General features: G+C 39.4%; 1 protein-coding gene across 4 annotated transcripts in view; it reads left to right on the plus strand.

Moving 5' to 3' along the window:
* The first annotated feature begins 5,313 nt into the window (after positions 1–5,313).
* tab2 (TGF-beta activated kinase 1 (MAP3K7) binding protein 2) overlaps positions 5,314–27,066 on the plus strand; it is a 42,788-nt gene continuing 21,035 nt past the window's right edge. For 2 of the 4 annotated variants that reach the window (XM_005931066.3, XM_014336416.2), the window contains exon 1: positions 5,315–5,858. The gene's annotated coding sequence lies outside the window, so the exon portion shown is untranslated. Of the gene's footprint in view, positions 5,859–27,066 lie in introns of all 4 variants that reach the window. The other 2 variants (XM_005931068.3, XM_005931065.3) reach the window with 2 other exon arrangements.

Genomic DNA, 27,066 nt, shown 5'->3' on the forward strand with positions numbered 1-27,066 from the left:
CCCCCCAAAAAAAAATCCTAACATAAATCCAAGTCACAGTCCAAGAATTAAAACTACAAAATCCAAGGGACCACAAAGAGACTGCTGGGGAAACTTGTGGTGTGGATGATCGACAGAGTGGACCAGGGGAGGAAGTAAAGCTAAACATAATACACGAGAGACAAATGGCAGCAGAATAAAGCAGGAAGTGGGAAGCAGGCACAGAACTAAACTAAACATGGGGGAACTGAGACTGAGAGGAAAGGCAGGAAACACTGAGGACATACACAGAGGGAATACAATAAACACAACAGTAACTGGAAGTAAACCCTCAAGATTGAAAACACAGAAGGTGAAAACCTAAACAATAAGCAAACTAAGAATCAAACAGAAGATATTTAACAGTAAACTGAACTTGAAAGTCCAAAAACATAAAACAGTGGGTCAAAGAAGCAGAACCATGACGTTGTTACAGACAGATGATAAACTGAGGGGCTGCACTGAGACCAGAGTAAGATAAATAAGGATTATTTGAAACTATGTAATATGCAAAGCTACTTGCAGAGCTACCAGCAGAATCAAAGACAGAAAATATGTATTTGATGAAATGAACATAATAGGTACTCTTTATGATCATGTAAGAAGTAGATATAATATACGTTTCTACCAGCGTGGATTGAAGGTATAGACTCATGTATTTAACATATAATTGCATCTGTGCTGATTTTAACCTCAGTGTGATCCAAGCGTGATGCTCAGACTTGCAATTTCATAAGTCACATTTGTACATCTGAGAATGGGACGGCTTCCTGCTCTCTCAGTTCCCCCTGTCCCTAATGACACTGTGTCGAACTGGTCGGTGCTGGAGCTGCTGCATAGCCCTCCCTGTATGTCCGGTGGACAAGCACAGACGTTTGCTTAAGAGGGGAATAATTGCTGGAGACCTACTGCGCGGCTAAATCTAAACCACTGACCCATGACAAGCTGTCCTCAGACCGTGACAAACGGTCCTCGTTCCATGCCAAGATTGTGGGTGGCCGGCTTTCTTGCTCCAAAAAGCCTATCTGAGGAGTGAGACCGGCTGCTATAGTGGATTTCTCTCAGCTGGGTGCCCGTTAGGTGCAAAGCTTGCCTTACTTAAAAAAAAATAAAAGACTAAAAAAATGCATTGTCATTCTTGTAATATGTGTCAGCATATACACATGTAGGGAAATGGAACTGGTGTAGTGTGTGTATGTAGAGGGAAGTGTGTGCAGGAGAGTTTATAAGTTCCTTCGACTTCTTAGGCAGCTTGGAGAACTGGAGAAGGAATAAACTGAAGCCACATTCACCACATGAATTCACTGGGACTTCTCAAGAATTTCGATTCTCCTCCTTTTATTTTTCTTGCTGATTCACTTGCCTGACACAAAGCCCCCCGTTTACCACCAGCTTATCTCAAAGTGTAGAAGGCATTGTGTAAAGCTACGAGAGCAGTGGACAGAGAGGATAAGAGGCTGCACTGTGCTGTCAGTTTGCTTCTCCCACTGGAGGGGATTTCTTCTCTCCGGGCTTCAGACCCAGAGTCAAGGGGTCACAGTGTGTGTGAGATAGCTGGGGCTACAATTTGTGTGTGTGTGTGTGTGTGTGTGTGTGAGTGAGTCATTGTGCTACGCCGACACACGAGACGCCATATGTTTCCGCCCAGTTCGCTGAGGAACAAATACACAGTGCTTTTTCACACGAGTTCCCACAAGCGTCTGTTTTCTCACTCACACTGTGTGAGATGTGGTCCACGTTAATTATGTTCTAAAAGAAGGATTACAAGGGACACCTGCTTATGGTTTTCAGGCACGGTGAAAAACATCATGACTAACTAAATAGAAGTGGGTGCAAACTTTTAAATTAGAAAAAAGGTCAAACTGACTGGTTCTTATTATAGTGCTTTTCTACCCAAGCACTCAATACATGGCTCACAAGTTCTTTCTATCCAACATACATAGACTAAAAACTGAAACCTTTTTTATACCCTCTATATTATAATGTTAAAAGACTCAAATTACTGAAGCTAATGAAAACTTAACTACATTTTTACATTCTAAACAACAATTACTAAACTAAAATGAAAAACCAGTTCTGGAAACCATATGAAACAGAATTAACTTTAAAAAAATTAAAGAGTTGTACCATGGTGGGAATTTGAAAATCTTAGGCAAACTTTCTTCTTGAGTTATCTCATTCAAATGATTTTCTGAAATTTGACCTCTGACCTTGACCTTGAGATCGAGGTCACTGAAATTCAAACTCGTCCGACAGTTTTTAGAAGATGCACTGTTGGTTTGGTAAAGTCATCTGTAGATGAGACCCCCAGACCTCCTCACTCAGAAGCCTGTCTAAAATGAAATAACAACTTAAATGACAACTATTCGCAGGAACCATGTTTATACATAAAAACAGCTTAAAAATAAACAGAGTCAGGTGATTGTTACGATTTTGAAATGCTTTACCTGATCATTTGTTATCCATCCACTTGAGTCCAGTTGTTGAGGTGGGTATTACTGTTGTATATAAATGAAGTCAACTGTGATTTGGTGCTTTTAACATGCAGCTATAAACACCTACCAGTGTTGTAGACATTAAGAAGGTCATCACCATGCAAAACAAGGAGGCTCTGTAGTCCAAGGGTGCACATTCCTGTCACATCTGGTTTGTAGAACTGAACTATGAACAAACAGAGTACAATATTATGAAACATTCAAAAACCATGCCACAATCAAACTTGCAAAGACAATAAAAACACCACCAGTGTTTGACAGTACAGATAACAGTTACTGACTGAAGAAGGGAAAATCCACAAGTTTAATGTCATCAACAGAAATGAACCACACCACGTCACCTGATAAAATAAAGTTCATTTCCAACACCTTAAAATAACAATTTCAGTTTTTCAAGAGTTACAGTTTGTATTCATACTGTAAAGCATATAAGTATTTAGCATTCTTAGAAGTCAGACATGGTTGTTGGCCTGCTTCTTTGGGAGCTGTGGTCTGGCGTTTAAGGGGTGTCTTTAACAGGTGCTGGGTAATTCTCGAGTGCCTGGGGCCCTGGGGTCCTGTCCTCAGCTTGTACTAGGATGGCCGGGGCCGGCCTCTGGCTGGGTTGGCTACCCGTTGCCTCTTGCCCTTTGGCCGTGGGGCCTGTCTGGAGCCTCCCTCGTCCTTCTGTTGAGGCAGACACGTGGTTATCATTGGGAAATGTGGTTTCGGATCCTCACTACGCTTAATGAGCTGTGGCCGGCCTGGGTCTCCTGGGCCTTTCTCTGTCTGTCTCTGGGGTTTGTTTCAGCTTTTCACACACATTATCAAGTTTTTTTTCTTTGACTGTGTTTTGTTATAGTTGGAGCAGTTGCAAATGGATCCTAAACCCTTTTTTGCTCTCTTTTTCTTGCCTGTCAGCTCTGACATTGTTAGGCAATGCTTATTAAATAAATAAAATAAAATAAAAATCCATCCATCCGGTCTCTTCAGCTTATCCTTACCAGGGTTGTGGGGTGGGATGGAGCCTACCCCAGCTGCCATAGGACGAGAGGCAGGGTATACATTACACAGAATCACCAGTTAAGCCTTTGTCTTTGGACTTTGGGAGGAAGCTGGAGTACCTGGAGAGAACCCACACAGACAAGGGGAGTACATGCAAACTCCAAAACAGAAAGGTCCCAGCCAGATGGTGATATGAACCCATAACCCATAATAATGATAATAATAATAATAATAATAATTATTATTATAATAAGTCTTCTTAATAAAGAAAATAAATAAAAAGAAGCTGACTAGCCTCCTGGTGTGGTTTGCACAACAGATCATTCAGATCATATTTCTTTTTGCTAAAGCTGCCTGGTGGGACACCTTAAAAGTGAAAAAACAAAACAAAACAAAATATTCAGACCCGGCACAGTTACCGCTTCATCCAAATGGTGAAATAATGACATTGTTTGACTTGTTATTCCTTGATTGCTTATATTCTTCATATAATAAACAGTTACAATAAAACACAATAAAAACAAAAAAAAACAAAAACATGCATTCTTCATTTCCAAGTAACATTAACTCATTTATGTAAGCAAGGAAAGCTAATAGAATTTACATAGTAGCTCTGCTATTGCGTACTGGACAGACCTTTTGAAAAACAAACTTCTGCAGCCATCTTTGTGAATAATGTTTGCTATCATTTTATCATCCTATCTGGGCTATTGCTTGGGAAATACAGGCATTTATTAATAAAATGCATTAATGAACCACCACAAATGTTTTAACACTGTTTTAACAGTGGGTGCTCGCGGGATCTGTTGCTGTTTATAGTCCAAATTGGGATGTTCCAGATCTTTAACTCCAGATGTGGATGAGTGTTAAAAAGCAGCAGAAGTGTTCATTTCTGGCACCAGTACTTTTTTTGTTTTGCTAAATCGAGTGAGGTGTCACTGAGCGATAAGGGGAAGATGTTCTCACCCTGCCCTACTTTGTGGTTTTTCTTGTTAAACTCAGGCTGGTCTGTGATCCTGTAAACCAAACAAACAAATGGAATACATCTATGAAACTTGATGTTGGGCTTGTAATGGCCTAGTTTAGTTTTAACTCTTAATATAATAATAATAATATAATAATATAATAAATGATGACTTTCGACATCTCAGGATATGCCATTAAAGACGTGGTTTGACGACCATTAGGATAGTTTCTAGGTTTTTCAAGGGTAGCTGTAGCAGAGACCACCTCACTAACTTCTGATCTTATTTTGTTGTATTAGCAGGCTGAAATATGACAGCAACTGCTCAGTTCAGACAAAAATGCTAATGATTCCAAGCAGTAAAGAATTTAAAACATATCGATATTTTGAAGCCTACTTATTTTATTGATTTAATCGAAAAAGTGAGAAGTATAGTTGTATGCATACTTTTTTAAGTAATAATTTGTGCTCGATGTTTCTAAACACAGAACACTTGTGCAGTGTTATTTCTGTAACTGCTCGATGTAGAGGCCGTAGTGCAAACAAACAAAAAGTCAGAACATAATGTAAATATTGTGTACAAGTACTCTTACATTTCAGAAAAGAATCTCGCTTAGTCATAGTTATTAATGTATTTATAAAATTAGCTTAACTCGGGTACTACAAAGTGCAGCTCATTGATTACAATTAGTTTAAAAACTCAAAAATAATCTATTATAACTTGATTTTATTTTTTCTGTATTGTTTTTAGTAAAGCCATCTTATCACATTTATTTATTCATCTCATCTGTGCTTTCTCTGGGAACTGAGAGGAGATCAGCGTCAATCAGAATGCCGCTGTCTCACTTCATATGGGTTGGACCAAAATGCAATTTATTCCCGTAATTTTAAAGGGAATTGGAGCAACACATCCTTCTCCCGTCGCTTGCACCTTCTTCTGCTCAGCCTATTTTGCAATCACAACTTTCTCTTCCCTCGGCACAACTTGGGAAACTGGGGGAAAAAAAGAAAAACAACTTTTCTTCTCGCGATAGTAACTAGTTTAAGCAGCCGCCATATTCTTTGACAGTATTTTGATTCGTATCTGCTGGAAGTGAGGAAAAAGAGAAAAGTGAAGGGCTGTCGAGGGGAGGGGGGGGCACAAGAAGAGGAGCTGTCAAAAAGGTATTCCCGAGTCTCTGTCAAACGGCGGAGGACTAAGGCTCGGTATCCCTCCCCCTAACGCTATTTCGAGGACACAGAAGGCCCGGGGCCTCGGTGCAAGTTGGCTCTTCGTCTCCCTGGCAGTAGCTGGATCCTTCTTAGCTTCTCTTCTCCCAGCTCCGCGGCCCTCCGGAGGTCCAGCGGCGGTCTTGGGTGTTGAAGGCGGCCCGGGGAGCGGCGGCGGAGACTGGAGGGTAAGTTACATTTAATTAACACGGCTTTCGCCATTTAGCAACAGCCGGAACAACACAGTTTTAATAGCGTTACAGTGAAAAGGAAAAGGCATCTCGGCTTATTATGCCGCAAGTGCTTCTATATACGGTCCATTATTTGAAAGAAAATGGAGAGAGAAAAAAAAGCTTTTCAGATGTGGAAAAAGTTTTTGTCTACAGTAAGCAGCTAACTTAGTTAGCTAACTTGAAGTGTTTAGAGCCTGTTCAAATCTCTGAGTTGGGTAACTACTACTTTACATTTTGAAACCAACTCGTTAGCTTAACCGCTAAGTCCTGTTTAATATTCATAGCTCCGTGTAGATACTAAGGGTCTCTTTATTTTAGAGTTACACTGCCTGGCGCTACATGTTTTATAGTGTGTGTTAGCTCATGCTATTTTTTCCATTGAGCTCTCCGATGAAACGTCGCACGATTAGTCGTGGATGGAAACGTTAAATCATAAAATTGAAGCTTCTCTTCTTCTCCTCCCCAGAATATTTGATCCCTTACGAGCTTAAAAATGAAGCTCGTACACCTCAATTAACTGTTTATACTGTCGCTACCACAATGGAAGCACGAAAACTTTCTTACTGACTAACTTTCACACAAGTTGAAGTTGTGATACATACACGCGTGGAAGCCCTACTGTATGTATCATGAACAAGTAGAGCCTCCGAGGTTCAAATAGTGTGGTCTTTGGTTGTTTGATAACTAAGGCAATAAGACAGTGACTTCGCCTATTTGATTACTTGTTTCTCGCCTTTTAACCGTATGGGTCCGACAGATTTGTGGCACTTGTGATAGGGAGTGGGTCCTAACCTTTACCAGCGAGAATGACAGCTCTGGGTATAGTTGGGATGAGAAGTGTTTGTCCTGAGATCATTTAAACTGTCGGGATGTTGACTGTTCTGGCTTGTGTTGTGTTATTTATACTCGTGAAAACACTAAAGGTGCCAGCATGGACTGGGAGATACATTTGACTTATTGTGAAAGTTTCATGTGAGAATAAAATCTGTGGCCTTGCAGCAACTGCTCCTTTTCTTTGTCAGCTTTTAATCTTAGTAAAAGTATTCCAAATAGAAGTATTCCGTGACAGGTATTAGATTAAAGATGCTGGATAAGTTTGCTACCTTGTACAAAAAGAGGTGTAACAATCAGTTTGTCGTGGCCCAGCGAAAACCCCTTGGGTGTGTTCAGGCAGGCTGTGTTTCTCCATGTAGCCTCACTCAGCCTGGTGTTCCTATTAAGACGAGACACCAGTTGATGCACAATGTTGGTTGTGGCTGGAAAGTCTGCTGGCTCCAGCAGCCACTTTGGAAGGTGATCAATCTGTGTCCAATTAGTCGTTTTTGTCCTAAAATTGGCAGCTTTAAAATCCTGAATTGACTTGTGACTTGACTTCTGATTTTTTTTCTCTTCTCCCTCTCCTTTTTGCTTCTGTTCTTAAAGAAACAGCCCAGTCACAGCACAGCCTACCTGACTGTGGCTTTTTATGTGATTCCCACTATACTACTCATTTACTGCTTTCAAACTGCAGAACTCAGAATCCCTTCTTTTTTGGCCTGCAATCAAAACCTTGCTATTGTCGCTAACCTGTAAGACTGTATATTATTCACTATCAGCTTTTGCCTGTCTTGACTTGCAGTCAGCATTGCACTTCCTGACCAATAAGCTGCCACGGCCAACTGTTTATAGGTGCAGACCCCTAACTGAAACCATGTGTGCCTTTAGCTAGGCAAATATGTTGCTAGGAGACCTTGCTGATTTGCCACTCTTTGGAGACTCGGCAATGAATGCACGAGCCTGAGCGATAAGTGCTAAATGAGGATTTGGGGGAGGATTATGGAATTGTATAGAACGGCATGCTGCTGATCGCTTTATTTGGTTAGCATTAAGGCAAATGTTAACAGGTAGTTGGAGTGCTTTATCCTTATGCTAGTTGAGAGAAGTGAAAAGAAACAGGCTCCCTTGTTCTAATTGCTTCTGTACATAATAAACAAGCAAGAACTAACACTTGAGAGCTTCTACAACCAGCTTGAGAGTTTGTGGTATGTTGTCGCGAGGCCTGTGCCAATGCTAAAATCTTTGTTCCTGGAAAAACCTGTTTGCTGATTTATCATTTGCAGTTTGTACAACAAGTTATCACTGCAGAGCAAACCAAAGGGTGGGGGTGGTATAGTTGTGTAGCTTGTGCCCCTGCCCCCCCACCCTACAACTGGCTTCACAAGGGGAAGGATAATTGCTGCATATTAGTGTTCTTGGACTGCGTACAACTTGCTTGTTGTTCAGATGAAGAGTGCAGAGTCAGTTTAACCCAGGAAATGATATTGGTTTACCTTTCTCTGAGTGTCAGGGGCGATTATATCTAAGACGCTACAAATGCTTGAGCACCCTGCTCAGTGACTTGTCCGCGTAGGTTATTTTGGAGGGTGTGCTTTCTTCAGAGGTGTTGGTGGAAAAAAAACAAACTGTAAGCCCAAATGGGAGTTAGGTGAAAAGGAAGGACCCATCACATTATGCCCAAATGCTGCAGACTCAGGAAGAGGGCTCAATGTTTTTTAACCCTCCCCCTCTCCAGTGTGTGGTTGTCAGGAAGAACCCCCTCCCCCTGTCCAGTTCTCCTGACTTCTCTGCTTTATAATGTGAGGCCTCCATTACACATGCTGCTCATGGTTGTCTCCAGTTCAAGGGTTAAATTGCACACATTGAGGCTGACACTGCACACTCCTCTATACGTCTAACTGCCAAAGGCTACGAGCTTCTTCATTTTGCAGTGTGAATTTTGCAGCAGCTTTACAAATGGTCCGTGGAGACATGGAGCTGTGTATGATTAAGCTTTATTGGCACTGTCATTTCATTCAGGCAAAAAGAACTCCTCACTGACCTAACAAATACAGAGCTACAATAAATGCATACATATCAGAGCTTAGATTGTTTCTATCCACTAAATATATTTTAATGCCAGATACTGTGTCCCATAATCTCCGGAGTTGTTTCCATTAATGTGTATGAATGACATTTGGTTTAGTTTCTACCTGTTTGACTTGCTTATGTTGATGCTGCACAAGTACATTAGATGTAGCTGTAAACCTAAAATATTAGCCGAAAACAAGGCCGATAGTGCCATAAAACTGTAGAATTCAGTGGAAATTTGCCAATTTTCTGCTGCAAGCATCCTTTCTGATCATCAGACACTTAATTATGCATTTGTAGACCTAAATGCTCAAAGTAATTAAAGCGATTAGGTTAGGTTAAAGCTCTTACTGCATTTTTTTTTTTTTAAAGCGTTTCTGTCGCATTTCTCACTATGTGATTGGAGAAAAGTAATTTTATTTGCTGAACCTGAGCAATTTTGTAGATTAAGTTAGCCTTACTTCTAAGTCTAAATTAAAAGTAGTTCTTTTGTGTAAGCGTACTCTACACTTGGGTAATAATATTTTCAAATCTGTATTCGGCGTGATGGAGGTTTCAGATCTGAATGGCACTGAATTGTTATTAGTTACATTATGTTTATGGTAGAGATGCACAGATATATTGGCTGAATATCTGTATGTTCTGAAAGTCAAAACCAACAAAATAGAATAGAATATCAGCATTGTAATTGGCTATCTAAACTAAAACAATTAATAAAAGATAATCTAGTAGAGAAGAGAACTGATGAAAAACAAGGGCGTGTTAAATGTATTCCTTACCCGCAAGGACTCTGGTGAACCCTTCACTTATCTTTAAGCCAGATACTTGTTTTGCAGTTGGGACAATGGGTCAACATGATTGACAAACTGCATAGATGTTGCAGCACTAATGCCAATAAGGAACTGAAGCTGCATAGCGATTAGGCAGTGGCATGCTGTGACTTACAGAAAGGCAGACAAAGATCAAAACATCTTTGCCACTGACTAACAAGACATATCTCATCATTGTCATATAGATTACTACTGTAATGCAGAAAATCATATGTTTGTGGTGGCTTTCCTGTGTGGACTTAACATATCTGAAAAATTTATACGCTCAGAAACACAAATATAAATATGTTAAAATAATAACAAAACTCACAGCTGAATTGAAAGGCTTGTGAATTGTGTCACAGGGTTAACTGTCAATATCTACAGGGATTAAATTATTAGAGAAACATGAAAGTGGTTTATTGGCAAACAGCTGGTTAAAATTAGTAATGATTTCTCAGAGATGCTAATCTCTGATGGCTGAGCCTGCACCTGTTCAACTGGCCTGTTTTATTAAACTGGATTTGAAACCCCTTCTTCATCATCAAAGCTTTCCTTGCTTATATACTAAAAGAGATAATAATAACCTCTTCATGCTGCACTTGATCTACATCACACATGTTGGCACACATGAGAAAACTTACCTGTCAGTAATCTGTGTGTGTCTATTTGCTAATAGTAGCCGTGTTTTCACACAAAACACAGCTTTTAACTGATCTCTGAGCAGTGAAAGCGGTGACAATGGCAGCGTGTCTAGCATGCAAATCTCCCATCAGTCTCCCACCAAAAATGTTTTTGCATTTGATGAGACAAGCACTGCTTGCCTTGCTTGTCCTAATGGAATGCCACTGAGATCAGGTATTGTCTGATATGTAAAAGAGATGTGGATGCAGATTTATAAACGACAACTGTGATGTTGCTGTTGTGCTGGAACTGAAACTGGATTATCACTAAAGAAGTCTTTGAGTCTTTCCGTTTGATCTGAGAAGTTTCCATTTTAGTTGCTGGGTACATTTTGGTTTCTCCCATATTGTTAGTGCTAATGTTTGTTGTAATTTATTTCCATCTGTTAGATGTCTGGAAACAGTGAAATTATGGCCTGTCTTAATGATGCATTCAGTGACTAAGTGTTGTTGACTTAAATTAATAGGATGGGAATTTCAGGTGAAAGTAATCTTTATTGGTGGTGGTATGTCTGGGCCTTTGTCACCTGTAATGTGTGTGTGTGTGTGTGTGTACTTCTAAGTTCAGGTGAAAGTTACATGAGGCAGCTTTACCCAGTGCTGCTGTGGTCTGTTGGTTTTTGCATTTCTGGGCTCTTGACTTTCAGTTCCACTTTGTTGGCCCACTTTTCAAATGCTCTGCTGTTAAAGGTGTTGTCGTAGCTTGCCTCTTCAGTGGCATTGGTCGTTGTGCACATCAGACAACATAAGAAGAGTGAACTGCAACTTGGAGACTCTATGTACGCTACCCCTCCCCCATCGTGTTACCTCTGACTTGGGTTCCTGGGTTTCATCTCTTATTGCTTTCTACTTCTCTAAGATCTCTGCCTTAACTTCCCTTAACTGACACAGACCTAGAACTACTTGGGTAACTCTGATGCTGCAAAACTATCTAGAAATAAATAAACAAACCCAGGCCTGATCATCCTGGTCAGTACTCTATCAGTTCTGTCTAAATTCACATTTTAATAGGCTCATACGTGGTTACAGGTAATTGTGAACGTATGCAAGAATTATATATTTTTAGACTAAGCCAATTTCTGTTATTTAAAAAAAAAGGAAAAAAAGTATAACTGATTACCTTTTAAGCTTAAGACTTGGAGTCATTCTTTATCGTAAGACAATATTAGGATTGACTTAAATTGTATTTTACAAATGTTACATACTATTTGCACTAGTCTGCACTAGTCAACTGAGTTGAGTTCACTGAGTTTTTTGCTGCATACTTTAATTTACATTTTCACTACTTCCCTTCTCCCACCCTCAAACGCGTATGTAGAGCAGTGCTGGCAAAAGACAGGTGAAGTCAGCTTGGCTCGCCCTGACTCAAGGGTTCTTTTGGTTTTTCATTGGGTAGTAGTGTCTGGTAGCATGCACTTGTTTAATACTTACCGGGCCGCGGTTCCAAGCAATTTAAGGCAAGTTGGACACGTGACACCACCAACCAGCGATGCCAACGATTGGCCAGTCATTGGCATCACTCGATGAGTCATTAGAGTGACTCATTCACGAAAATCAAAAGCGCAATTTTTGAAACCCCGACAATGAGGGAAATGGCTGCACAAAAACAATACTGTGGTCACAGAGTTTTGACAAAAAGAAATGCACTAAGCAGCAGGTGTACCATCGCCTCGATGTCCTCCGTTGTTGTTGTATTTATGTCATACAAAAATGATGTCTATGGACTTTTGGCTAAGTTGCTATGACCCCACGCACATTAGGTGGTACTCAGTTTAGTTGAGTAGGTACTACTGGATGAGGGCTACAAGTTATATTAGTGTAAGTGGAATAAAAGCTTCTTAGTAAGTATTTCAGTGAAAGGGCGAAGTCAACAGGAAAAGTATGTGTGAGGTTGTTTTTTTTTTTTTTTTTTTTTTTTTTAAAAATTGTATCAATGTTTGCAAGTTTAAAACTCTTGCAAACATACAAAAACAAGTGTTTAGCTCCACATTTAGTGGGGTACCTAAAGTAGGTGAGAGCAAGCATACCCCCAAAAAAGAAAGCAACACCCCCTGGGACAGAAACTAAAGCTGTATACTGGTGTGTGCACACCTTGCAAAACATGAAAGTTGTTTGTTTATAACAGCCTTGATTAGATGATCTGTGTTGTTGTGTGACCTTGGTATTTTAATTGGCTAGTTCAGATCCAAAATAAAATGTCCAGAAAAAGTAAAGTCACACAAAGTAGAACAGGAGTTTCTGCCTTCATCAGGGCACGCCTAGCTTACACATTAAGCCTTCAAACTTTAAATTATTTATTGTTTGACTGGTGTCGAAGGATTTGTCCCTTTATTGCAGAAATTTGCAATTCATTTGCTTCATTATGTGGTTCACGAATTCCAAGTGTGCATTGAAAAAAGAAGAATATAGTGTTGATTTACATATTATGTGTAAGATGGATAGATGTTTTGATCTCCAGCCAACCAATAACATACTTTGTTAATTACATTTGGATGGTTGTGAAGTTACTGCTGTTCATTTTGTTAGTAATAACTCCCCAGTGATGAAAGAAATAAAAACAAGTCAACAAATGCAGAAACTTTCCCATGTCAATGGTGTGAAGAATTATTGACTAAAATTGCTATTGTCTGCGTTCATTAGCTCTTGGAGACGAGAGCACATCAACTCCAGTATTAGCAGAGTTTACAGGCCAGGGAATTGTTCAGCTAAATAAATTAACTCAAAATAGACATCCCGTGTAATAGCACTTGTAAATCAGAGTTGAGTACGATGGAATAATTAAAGAGGAGCTTTCATGCTAATGAAGTGCTTTTCAAGTCTCCTCTGCAGAAAGTCTGCTATGAAATAGGATAGTAGCACAACCATCAATTAAAGGAATATTGTGGAGCTCCCCGGCCGGCTCCCTTTGGATGCAGCATTTAAACTAATTGGAACCAGAGCTGCTGGTGTGTTAAACAGGCATGTTTGGAAAGACAGCAGTGCAGCTCTTGAGACACTTTTGCATTGTTAGTGGGATCAGTGTTGCGCTTGAAGCGTTAATTTCCAGCTTCGCTTCTCTTTTGTGATTTATTGGTCAATAGAAGCAGCAGACCAGTAAGGATTAGGTCTGTCTTTCTTCTGAATGACAACAAAATGCCTTGTTACAACAGCATGACAATAGAATGCACTCACTTGAGCATACAGAAAACTTGTTTACTTCCTGTTGTTGGAGTTGTGCTTTTGGTTGTTTTACTTTCACATAGAACCAGATGCAAGAACCAACAAATTCTAGGATTCAGTTTGACAATATTTACTCAATATTCAGTATTTGATGTCCTTTTGGTCTATAAAAGTGTGTTTGGTCCTTCTGCTTTCTTTTCATGTATATTCTTTACAAAGTTAGTGTTAATTCCTTCATAGTTTATAACTAGAGGCTTATACTGCTAGCAGTATCACATTCTTCCACATCAGCTAATGGCTGTTTTGAATTTTCAACCACAGACATCTCTCAGATTTCAAATTGGCCGCCTGTGCCTTTTCTTAGACCCCCTTTTCAGTGCAATCTGGTGCTGTTCAACTTTCACAAACAAGCTAAATATTAAGTATGAATTACAGATATCCTTGTCATTTTGTTTTTCTGCAGTCACTTTCATCACAAATCTCAGGTGTTATATGTTACTGTACTTTCACAGGACTGCTGCATGTGCTGCTCTTTTTTTACGTAACCTCTGTGTGACAGCATACAGGAAGATGGTTCAGTGGTTATCTTTGGCCTCTGTGCTCCTCACAGTCATGCAGACTGTAGCCTCCGCTGCAGGATATGTGTGCTTGACACAAACACTTCCTCTCCCTTTTACATTTCTTTCTGAAACTCCTCGCTTTGCATTTTCACATACATTCAGGTTTTGTCAGAGGAGCATAGGATTCAGTTTTAGTTAAATGTAATTTTATTTATATAAATCACAAGCACAGTCGCCTCGAGGTGGTTTGTAAGCTATAGACCGTTAAGTAATAGTGAGAAAACCCCAACAATCAGACCACTGCCTATGAGCAAGCATTTCAAGGAATGCATTAAAACTGTGCATTGATGTAGATGCAATTATCAGTTTTGTGAATGGCCCAAGACTCAAATGTGGGACTCTGCAGTAACCTTTTGGCATATGGGTCATCTGCTCAACCAATGGACTATATTAGTGCCCTTGTTTTTTTTTAAATTTTTTATTTATTAGACAGTAGCAAATAACTAAATACTACACGCATGTCCTGACCTTACCTGACATCCTGAAGCGAAATGTTTTCTTTTTTTCCTTCTTCCTTTCTTTGGTGTCTGGCTACAATATATGAAGGGCTTTTGGCAAATTCAGTTTCTTTGGGAAAAGTCTGACTCTGTGATTCTAAAATTTGCTGACAGTATTTTGCTGCTAATTGTTCTTTTCTTCAAATAACATTCCTATTATTTTATATAACAGAAAGAAATTTATAATGAAACCAGAATTAAAAAATTACACAAATTTTGAGCAAAGTTCAAATGTTTCTTTGAACATGGTCATAGATGATTGCTTAAGTTTTGTGTTCATTTAAGAATAAGCTGTCAAATTTCCAGTGTTGACCTTCACAAGTCAAGAAACACTGAATATTGTAAACTCCCTTTTTAAAGCTGTATTCAAGTCAAGCATTACATTTCCTGAGGTTGCTTCAGTTTCCACAGATGAGCAGTTTCTGCACACGTAAGTAAAATTAGCAATGGCGGAAAAATAGGTTTACATAAATTCACTATAAAGGGAATGACACTGATTTGATTTAGAGGTGCAACTTTTACTAGACTTTCATGTTTCTTTCAATCTATTTTAGTTCTGTCTCCACTAAATTGGTGTACTCTGAATAAGAAGATTGTAAACGGACCTCCCAGCTTGTATTCTGCATGGATGATATTGGAGGTTGGGACTGTCATATCACTATGCTTATCCTGTGGACAGGATCTGGCCCTGCGTTCCCTCTTACTCCCGCCAACTTTGACTTGCAGAGGCAATGCAGAAAGCTGTTTGGAAGTGCCATGCAGGGATTGCCCTGTCCTTCATCATTTCTCCCACAATCTGCTGATGGTCTTTCATCTCTCAGGTTTTTTGTGCTCACTAACTATGGGAAAGGGCTTTGATCTGGTTGTCCTATCAGTAATAGCAGGGGCCCCGGGCTCTTATACTCCCCCACTGTCTCACTCTGAAAACATATTGTCAGGGCGTGGTGGACAACCGAGTCCACCCAGCTGAAAGTCTTTGTTTGTTGTGGTTCAGTGTAGCTTTGCCAAGGGCAAATGCTTGTGTGGGTCTCTCTGAAATTCTTCAGCTAGTAGTGGTCTATTAAATTAGACTCTGGCTTTGCGGATGCTTTGCATCTTTCTGAACTTAAGATAAAGCTACCTGAGATGGTTGGGGGTAGAAAGTCTTAGTTCCCATAACACGTACAGAACCCATCCCCCGGTGATTACACAACACCACTGCAAACAGATAAGATTGTTCCCTGGGACCTTTGCTCTTTCTCCTAGTGGCACAGGGTCTCCCTTTGTTTGAAATTTTTTCCTGTGCTTGCTTACTGATCACAGGAAATTTCCTTTCAATGTATAGCACACAAGTAGAGACTGTGTTGGGATATCTCTAGATCATGGAGTCCAGCCACCTCATCATTCTCATACCTACCCCCATAACCTTTTCTTCTCTCTCTCTCATCTCTTGCCCTTTTGTCTCCCAAACCTACTGGCCTGCCTCAGCGCCTGGTTAGAGATGTCACAACAAAGCCGCTGTGCTGTGGTATTCCTTAGAGAAATGCACTGCCTTGGGTTCTGGTGTGCGTATGTGTGTGGTTTGGCTGATGTCCGTGCAGTGGACCAGGCCAGGCTGATGCTGGCACCCCCCTAGGCACACCTGTTGGTGCCAGTCTTTGCAGAACCGATGCTGTGTTGTCCCTCCTGTCCTCTGCAGGCCAGGAAAACTGGATGTGTGTGAAAAGAGAGGCATGTATCCAGGAAACCATGAAGTACTGCACACTGATGAATGCATTTCACAGTATCCTTAAGTTGGTGGTAGATGTAACTCTTATCACAATTTGTGCACATTTACTGCAGTAAACAATATATCTGGAGAATTTATAGGCTTATTGATTATAAGGGATATCTGGCTTCAAGATCTCACTTTTCACGCCATATACCTTGTTAATTTTTTTTTGTTCCAAATCAATCTTGTTATTTGCATTTTCTGCTCAACAGAGGAAAATGCAAAGCATGTTTAAAAAAAAAAAAACCCTCACAGATGATGAGCTTAAGGGATACCTTTTCAATAAGCCTTCAGTGTTGATTAAATTGCTTCTATCTTAAGAGCCTTTTGCTGTTTTTAAAAACATACTTTTATGGTGAAGGGGCTGTTGAGAAATTCTGAGCTTTCAGCCTTGAGTTCTTTAAAGCAAAAGTTCAATACTTCAGCTAATACTCTACTTCTTCAAATAGCTAACAGGGTGTTTACCTTTACATTGTTATGATGATAGACAGCTTTGTTATGATCTGCTCCCAGTAGTGTTCTTGGAGTCTAACATTACTCTGGGAATAATTTTATAAGGAATGACTTTCTCACAAAGATTAAGAGAAATGGCTCAACAAAACAAAACACACTTATCTGTGCTAACACAATGATTGTCCTCACCCCAGCTACCCATTTGTGAAGCCGTGACATGGTGTCACGGCTTCACAAATGAACTTTGACTGCATTTTATTTACATTAAGCTGTAAACATAAATGAAGGGATATAAAACAGGTTTACCCATCCTCTATTTTTTTTCCTGATCTGCCATTATGAGGACCTAGCTTTTAAACACAGGATGAGTGTTTGCCCTCTTTCCAGGAGTCCTCTGGCTGTGTTCAGTGCAGAGACAGGTCTGGGCCATGTTTAACCTAGCTTCAATTAGGAGGTTAAAAAAAGCACTTTAGACTTTCCAAATATTCCAAATTGCGTGTTATATCTTGTTAGATAGCAAGCTGCCAGGGATGCAACCTAGAGGCACCTGTGTGTTTTACTTACTAGTGTTTATCATATAACATGAGAAGCACTTATGAAATACTGTCATAACTCCACCCACCAGGTATCAGTTAAGAAAGTGCGTGACCAATGTCAGCTGCTTCTCAGACCACAGTGTCTCGTGTATTAGTTAGGTGATGGAGGCCTGTGAGCAGTTTCCTCTCAGTTCTAGTTACTGGTGCAGTGGTTGGGGCTAGTTTAAGCTATATTAAACTTGCAGATGGTCTATTCAAGAATTGTAGAAATACAAAACATTACAACTGCCCAAAGAGAATGGCGGCTGGGACCTACCATGTTTTTAAAAAAAATAATACTATAATTCAGCAATGTTGCACTGGTGCGATCCCTCGTATGTAGCAACATTGAAGGAAATTGAATGCAAAACAAAACCAATATGCATATACAGGCAGTTCTAAACATCTCCAGGACTAAATTTCCAAAATAAGAAATCCTTGGGTAAAGACCACACTAGGGGTTTGGAAAATGGTGGTAAAAGAAAATAAGCTGGAGAAGGATATAAAAATATTAAAATGGTGTGCATATGATTCGGAATGTACATCAAATCAAATAGACCCTAGTTTTAAAAACTGGATAGATAAAGGAATTGCATTGATATGTAGTATTGTAAAGGAAGATGAAATTATGAGTTTCCACACTTTAAAGCAAACGTTTATTTTAGAAAACCAAGACCACTATAGATACTTACAGTTAAGAAACTTCTATACTTGAAACATTAAAAACCAAATACCCACTACAGCAAGGCCATTTATTCAACTCTTTGTAAATGCTTATAAGTCAGAAATTAAGAAAGGTGTAATCTCACAAATATACAAAAGTCTTCGTGATCTCAGCAATTATTCAACAAAGTATATAAAAGAAAGATGGGAGAAAGAGACAAGGAGACAAGTATGACTTGAATTTTCTGGCAATTACAGAAGAGGAATGTGCATAATAATTTATTTTAAGGTGCAATTATGAGGGTCTATCTAATAGTTCCTTAGCAACATCATCCATTTTGGGTTTGTTTTTTTTGTTTTTAACACATGTGTAGCTGTTGTCCATGGATGTATTCCACCCCTACCTCTTACCCTTACATTAATAGTATGTGTAGAACAAATTTGGATTTCTACAACAGATTGGCCAGCTGCAAAGTACAAGATATTATTAGTTGTTTAAGGTTTGAGCTAAAAGAATTTTTTTTTAATCCCTTAAAAATATAAAGTTAAAAAGTTAAACTAGTGATTTTATATTAATAATAATGGCTTAGAATACTTAGACACAAGTAGTGAGAAATCTTTAATGTGGACCAGATAAACTGACCAGTTATGGCTGAAAGCTTAGTTTGTGGTTATAGTGATTTGTAGGGTTATAATGACAACTAATGGCTTGTATTGCAAGTGCATTACAATGATGTGGGTGAAAAGGGCTCGCTCTCTGTAGGAGACAAGTATGACTTGAATTTTTTTTAGAAGGGTAGAATAAAACTCAATGGCATCTCAGCAGCAGAGGAGTCACATGACTTGGCTGCTATTTGTCTTTTGGTTGGCCTCAAGGTGGGGGAATGATACTCCTAACAGCTGCAGGAAGTATTTCCGGTGGAGGGTTTTTTCATTAGCCAAGCAGACAGAGCTCTAGCAATACAGTCATGCAGGGATGCATTGATGTCTACTTCTTTTTGAACCAAATTTTAAAAGCTTGGATTTGTTCAACAAATCACAAAAATAACTGTTTGATTTGTGATTCCACTTTCTTCAAAGGAAATCTGAGAGGCACCTATTCTGGAAAGAGCCTAAATTTGTTGCTTTAGCCTCACAACCTAAATCTATACTTAAACCCTGTTAAGTGTGGTTAAAAGGCTTCACAATGTTTTTCCCACCTGGTAACACCCTCAGAGGTGGGTTGAAACGATAGATTGAGCTGACCAAAGACAGAAGTACTGCTAATATCCCTCTGTCTGTGTACTTCTGAGAGCATGATGACATACAGTAAGTGCATTTCGTAAGGTGATAAAGGGTGAAGATTTGGCTGCTGCATACTTGCCATGTCATCACCAAACGTCTGAGTGCTAGGAGTCTCGTAGAAGTCTTATTGTGTACACTTGCCTTGCAGCGAGTGGTGAGAGATGCCACTGCCACCCAAGCTCTGACTGCAGTGAGCCAGAAGGTCAAAGATTTGAATCCCAGAGATGGATGGGAAATGCTTCCTCCTCCTCAGTGGATGTGCCTTTAAGCAGGGCACTCAGTTTCTTGAACAGTGAAGAGTAGATAGCTGTAAATGTACTTGGATAAGTAAGATTACAATTGCACATTCAGAGCATACATACACACACACACACAGACACAGATCACTTGTTACAGATTCCTCAATAATGTAAATAGATACAAAACTTCATCTCTCATTCGTCTCTAGTTTGTACTGGATGTCTTCACATCAAAAAGGTCAAAAAGTGATCAGAAGTAACTTTAAAGATAAGTAGCATAAATAACCTGGACCATTTCTGCACCTAAAGATTTTTGTTTTGCAGGAAATATTGGGTGGGATCTCTGCAGGAGATGGCTTGCTCTGTTAGCGTGTCTGTATTGTTGCACTACTGAGGAAAAAGGCGTGTGTGTCGGGGGGCTGTTGAAGGAGGGGCTCTGGAATGAGATTGACATAGAAGTTATGTCTGGTATTTATGTCTTTTATTGTGTGTGTTACTTTGTTATCTCAAGGAATGGTTAAGATACCACTCTATATACCAGGTATTAGTCAGAGTCAGACTGTTCAGTCCAGACTGACGATCTTACTCATGATTGTCAAATGTCGTCTGTTGAAAATGTCTCACCAATCAAGACATTACACCTTTCTACTCTCAATCTGAAAAACCTTTGCTATCAAAATATTGTATTTATTTATGATGTCAGAATATGAGATATATTTATTTATTTATTTTTTGGCTATAACACTAAAGCTTCAGCTTTTGTCACACCCTGATTTGATTTGTAGGATGCAAAGGTAAGCACGGTCCAATAAATTCCCAAGTCTAAGCAGCCACTAATGAGGCTGAAGTTGCTGCCTTGGCCCTCAAGCTGCCAAATAATCAATCATTGAGAAACATGTAGTGGAGGAATCTGCTGCCATGCAGCTGGACAGTAAAACCAAGTGGTCTTTGAAACTTCTGGCAGAAAATTTATCAGAACCAACTGTTTCTGAACCTTTTTCTTTTTTTTGGTCCACCCCCCCAACAGAGTTCATCTACTTCCAACCTCTCATCAGATTGGTTTTCACATCACTTGGATTTTCCTTAGTTTTTTACTGTCTTTCTGTAAGAGGACAGAAACCGTCAGTTGTGAAAGGAAGAAAGGTGAACATCTTAGTAAATGTAAACTAGCTTTAAATTTCTTGTAGCTGATGAATGTAATTCATAGTCTGCTTGTGCAATGTTCTCTTCCACTTAACAACTAAGCTGGTGTTCAGTTGTTTTTAGAGCAGCCAGCAGGTTACTTCTGCCACATGTCCATGAGTCACTGTATGACTTGTTGTTGTGGACAGGCTCCATTCAGCACACCAAGTTCCTTTGTTTATCTGCTGTTTTTTCTGTCTTGTATATTTTGTTATCCAGGAACAACTTTTTTTTTTTTCTTTCCCACCAAAAAGAAAATCTTACCTTCAAGTGTATTGACATACCGTATTTTTCGGACTATAAGGCTTGCAAAAATCTGTCAAAAAATGTTTTAATGCAACTTTGGTAAGCCGCACCACTTGATGGATTGTCGGAGCATTACAGCTACCGTAGTCAGAAGCCTCACAGAGTAATCCGGGTCCAAACTCCACTAGTCCTCCCCACTGTGTGCTGAATCTTGTACCATGTTCTGACTGAGAGATTTCTGAAAAAATGAAAGCTCTGCTATCACTTCCAACATAAATGAAGACAGAAAATGAAACGACAGTGACTTTTGAAGGGTTACTGAAATTAGACTAGCTGGTATATAATGAATGTTCTAAGTGATCGCTAGCGACACAGCTATGTTAGCATAACATAAACACAGTGAAGCTGGAGGATGAACGCTAACTTTTTTCCACTCGATAAAGAGAGAATTCAACATTAATGAATCAATGGTACGGAAGTGGAGGAAGCAAGAAGAATGAGTTGAGTAAAGTTTGACTTATCAGACTGTTTTGTTTTGCCTAATGCGCCTTATGGTACAAAAAATACGGTACTAGAAAAGCAACATATGCAGTTTAATTGTCCACAAGTCTGCAGGGGACTGTCAGGGGCATTACAAAACCTTCAGCTGCTCCTTAATATATGGAGCCAAGTCAGGGTCAAAAGTTTTATCAATATGAAAAAGTGATTAGAAACTGAAATTCTGAATTTTTATGTTTAAAAAAACCAATTGAACATTTTTTTTTTTCAAATTTAATTTCAGTATAATATTCAGAAATGAATGGATGATTCTAGCTGGTGCATTTTGTCGGTGATGCAAGAGAGCACGAAGAATTTCTAAAGCTTTGAAATTTTCTCCAGCTGTTATTTTTTTACCTTTTGAGAATCATTTCACTCATTTAAGTCTTTTGTACCTAACCATTTGCATGCAACTGTACAAGTAAACAACTAAAATAAACTTGATAAATATTTTGATTTGTAACTCTTCACTGCCCATGCACATGCAGATGTATTATTTTTTTACTTGACCAGTAGATTTGGAGTTGTTGAGCCTCTGTTTTCTTTGAAACGTTCTTCATTCTGGCCTCAGCTGCATTTGGGAGGCAGAACACAGTGACCACTTGACAGCTGTAAATGAACAAATGCATGGAAGCAGGGTTAGTCCTCCTAGTGATTGACAACTACCTGCCAAAACTTCCTGCAGAGTTAACCTAAGGTACCAACAGTCAAGCAGTACATGCTTAGTTTCCCTCACGTTCATGTTTGCGTCACTCCTGTGATTAAAAACATGAAATTTAAAACTTATAAAAACCATTTTGGGGGGAAAAATCTTAATTTGAAATGTTGATGATTGCAAAATGTCTTCTTTCAAACTGAAAATTTATTTCTTAACACTTTAAGTGTTGAAGTTTTGTTGATGGTAGTTTCTGTTCTGTTCTGTGGGTGTAGTAAAATGAAGAATAGTGGCACTAATTTTCCACCTCCTGCGTGTGTCAAAGTGGTCATCTTAACCACAGCACATGTTAGGGCTGGGCGATATATCGAGTTGTTTTTGTTTTTTGTTTTGGTTGTTTTTTAAATATCGATATATTTTTATAAGAGATAAAAGATGTGACAATATCCTTTATATCGATATAGTCCATGTTACGTTATAATTATATTTGTGGAGCCACAAGTTTGCCTCTCTTTCGTCCACTTTTGTCTTTACTCAACGTTACTCAGCCTTGCCTCTCTCCTTCACTGAACACAACTCCCCCTTCTCCCCCCTCGCTTCACCTGCAGGCAGCGACAAGATGTTAACGGAGATTTGCCGTGTCCGATTTACAGCGCATCGCCCCGTGTGTGGGGCTGGACGGCGTCAACGTGTTATCGAGCTAACCACGCTAACGCCATGCAGCCCAGAAGGGCTGCACAGCCTAAAATCCTTTAATTCTCTCAAAAGTTGACAGCACGCCTTTTGTATGAATTCTGGTTGTGCTTGATGACCGCGAACCGATTTTATGTGGTACACAGCAATCTGTCAAATGTTTTAGTGCGACTTTGGTAAGCTACGGAGCTGCACCGCTTGATGGATTGTCAGAGCATTACGGCTACCAAGAAGCCTCGCGTAGTAATACGTACTGTGCTTCAACGTAATATATTCAACGTTTTCTCCGTAATAAATGCTCATAATTTATTTTTGAGTAGTTTTTTTCATGTACATCTATGCTGTATGTTAATAAAAGTGCCTGTGTGACATCTGGGACACAGCTTTGACTAAGAACTCTCTTTTTGTTCTTACTTAAAGGCTTTAAAAAAATATCGAGATATATATCTTATATCGCCATCCAGCTAAAAAATATCAAGATATGAATTTTGTGTCATATCGCTCAGCCCTAGCACATGTCCAGAGTGAAATGGTTCAAGAGACTCAAGACAGCAGACTGGCATAGGCATCAACCTGACCAGCCTGCCTGTAGGTCATTGGCTCTGAAATTGTGTGGTGTCAGCCCTTTACAGCTGGGACGTAGCCAGCTAGGTGAGAAAGAGGAGCTATTGCAATGACCTTTAGCTTTTAGCAGTTTAGTAAAAGTTTAGTAGCATCTGAACTTGTAATATGACAATGTGGCCAATGTCCAACAGCAAACTGATGGGTCGAGGGATGAAAAACAAAAATAAACAAAGGTCCTTCAAAATGTTTGGGCTGCCATAAAAGTGTGTGTGGTGAAACCCTGGATATCCACCAGTAGGGATGAAATAATTAGTTGACAGACAGTAAATAAACTCAAAGCTGTTTTGAAGGTTTATGTACATTGTGGTTGTCAAAGATATACAGTGTGTGCAGTGTACAGTGTCAATCTGTGAAAAAGTGCAGTGAGGTTTTCGATTAAAGGAACAGGAAGAGCAGGGGCACTTGGTGATTCGGAGCTGAGTCACTGAACCTGTCGGCCATCGCGTGGGACACAGGAACGTGTCTTTATCTATCTTCTCTTGTCGTCCTTCCTCATGCTTACACACCAAATGCAGATCTGTTGCATCCTTGTGCTCGTCGGTTTCCAGAGTTTGCCATTTGCCATCCCACATGTAGTTGTTGCAGCTTGTAGTTTTTGGGAATAGATCTGAAAATTTTTCTTTTTCTTTTCTTTTTTTTTCTAGGACAAAAATAACTTAGTGCATCCTGTTGTATTTGGACAGCCGCTTAGACGTGCAGTGATGGGAATAATAAATAATATATGGAGCAGAAAATGAATAGCTGTTTGGTCACACCAGAGTCAGACTGTGTGCACTCCTGTGGTATAAAGTGTTCAAATATTCATCCAACAGCTTCATATACCCATTTTAAATGTTTGAATTGCTGTTTTATTTTATTTATTTATTTATTTTTTACTAGCAGTCTCAGCTTGGATTGGTTGGTTTAAGTCTCCACCCTCCTCTTGGCCTCTGGCTGTATTTGAGTGAAAACTGCACAGTTTGCAGTGAGTGCCAAGTGAGTACAGCATTTTCCTCCTCCTAAGCATGCTGGCCCTGTAAAGTGTGAAAGCAATGTACACAGTCACATGGTTTGGACACTGCTGCTTTTCTGATTGGTGTAAAGATGGAAAACTAATCTCTATCTCTCTTTCCTGAGACTAGGCTTGGAAAGTTTAGCTTATAGTTTCTAACGTACCTGCTCAATGAGAGTGTGTGTTGGGGCTTGTCAGCTGACAATTAATGTTTCCACAATGTAAGGAAAAACACAGTGCCCTGCTGAGGCCCTCGTTGCTTTACACTTTATTTTCACTTATTAATTTGCTTTGTAGATTGCTCGCACCCTCTCTTTTAATTCCGATTTCCCTGGAGGAAGGCAGACAAAAAGATTAGTGGTTCGGGATAAGGCTTTTCATGTTGTTGAGGGTTCTATTTTAAGCCTGGGCTGTGGTCCTGACATATAATGCCTAAGGAAAGTTAAAGCGGGGAGTAGGGTCTGCAAAAACAACTGCTGTCAGTGGTGGAGGATTGTTGCACAGCCTCAATAAAGAGGTGTTTCTTTGACTGATTCATCACTTTAAATGACAATGTAAATGTAAGTTCTGAGATATATCTTTTCATCATGTTTTGAAATTCAGTGAAATTGAAACAAATGTAAATAAGAAACATTTATGATTTAAAAACCTAACTGGGGAAGGAAAATCAATCATGCACATTTGGCCTTGCATGAAGACCCCTTTGCTGCTATTCACTTCATGATTTTTCTTAAGCCATATGAACATGCAAACTCACTTCAATTTGGGGAATAAGAAATGAGTGTTTTCCACAGTTTCTCATATTTTGCACACAGAAGGAAATGTTTCACTTCAGGTGTGTTCATACCACTCTAGTGGAAATTCTCCTTGTAGTTTAGGCAAGTAGGTGCCTGGATAGAGCGAGTCATTCTACAGGCTTTCAGTGTTTCATACACAGGACTGTCAGGGACACAGCAAAGCTTTCAGCTGGCCCATGACATAGCATATTATGGATTTTGAAACATGTAGATGATTATCATCCTGATGTGAAAATGTATCCTCTTTCATCCTCTTTTCATATACATTATTCCCTCAAACGGTGAAAAAAAGCATGATCGTTTCAAACCTTTTTCTGTGTTGGCCTTGTGATGGATTGGCGACCTATCCAGGTTGTACCTAATTCTTGTTTTGTGAACTGAAAGAGCCAGCGGCACACATGAAGCTGACTCATTAGTGGTAAATGCAGCAAATGCAAGCAACTCTTGCAATGAACTATATTAGGAAACTGGCAGGTTAAATTTCAATATGACTGCACTGCAAAGAAAAGTCCTAGAAGAATTCAGGCCTGCAGTACACGTCTGAAAATGACTCAACAATCTGTGAGTAAATGAACATCCTGTGATCAGCTATGGAGCAGTCCTCGGGATGTCATTCTTGCATGTCAATGTGGTTCACACTGTGACCCTAACCTTTCCTATTCAGAAGGAATGCAGAATACTCTGCTAAACAAATAATGCTGTCAGTGTCTGACAGCATTTTTTCTCTTGTTGAAGTCAGCCATGTAAAAAGAATGTAATTTGATAAGAAATGAAGATGCCAGTTAGTGGAAAAGGAAAAGATGGATGAACGCCATCGAAAAATGGAAAAGAAGTATACGACAGGATTTAAAACCTTGATGGTGTTTCACACACAGCGTGTTTTAGTTTTAATGTTGGGATGAATTATAATTGGGGTGAAAAAGTTAATTAGTGTTACATACAATTTTTTCTTTCATTTCAATAATGCACAGTGACTCTTTAAAGGTTGCTTTGTGGTATAATATTGAGCAAAGTATTCAAGTTTGTCATATACATATCCATGGGCCAGTAGCCCAGTGTCCATGCCACCAAAACCATTCACTGACCACTCACAAACTAGTGTATTCCTAGTGCCAGTGCCAAGAACAGATAAATGGGAAACTGTGTCAGGAAGCACATCGATCATAAAATCTTTTCAAAACCAAATGATGCATCTGTTCACTATGACAACCCCACTGAGCAGCTGAGGGCACCCTTATCAGATAGCCACATTAGGTGTCTTTATGGTCTCATTACTTCATTTGCTCTTCCTAATGGCTACCTGGTATGGCTAATAATAAAACAATAATGCTAACGTTGGAGTTCGGCAGCTACCATTATCCTATGCACCACACAGTTAAAAGAATAAACTGGATTTCTGAATTAAATACTGATCTGATCTTAATCAGAATCTCTCTTATTGGCAAACATAATTTAATAACACCACCTTATCTTTCATGTCTTTTTTGAATCACTCAGTCATTGTTGTCCTGGTACTAGGGCTGTACGATTTTGCATAAAATGAGAATCACGATTTTTTTTGCTTAGAATTGAGATCACGATTCTCTCACGATTTTCTTTTCCAATATAAATATTTATTGCACTTTTTAACTGCACATCAACTTTGTAACAGTTGAGACTGAACATAAAAACAATAAATAAACATAAAAACAACAAATGTCTCACGTTTTGTGTTGCCGCAAAATGTTGTACTGCTTGAAATTCCGTCTCCACCGTTGCTCGACAGCTGCGTGTATAGAGCAGGTAGTGCAACAATAGAAAAATAGTTGCGGGACGGCACT

Source organism: Haplochromis burtoni, unplaced genomic scaffold (genome assembly GCF_018398535.1).
Source record: "Haplochromis burtoni strain Fernald_Lab_line unplaced genomic scaffold, NCSU_Asbu1 Contig_103, whole genome shotgun sequence".
NCBI lineage: Eukaryota > Metazoa > Chordata > Actinopteri > Cichliformes > Cichlidae > Haplochromis > Haplochromis burtoni.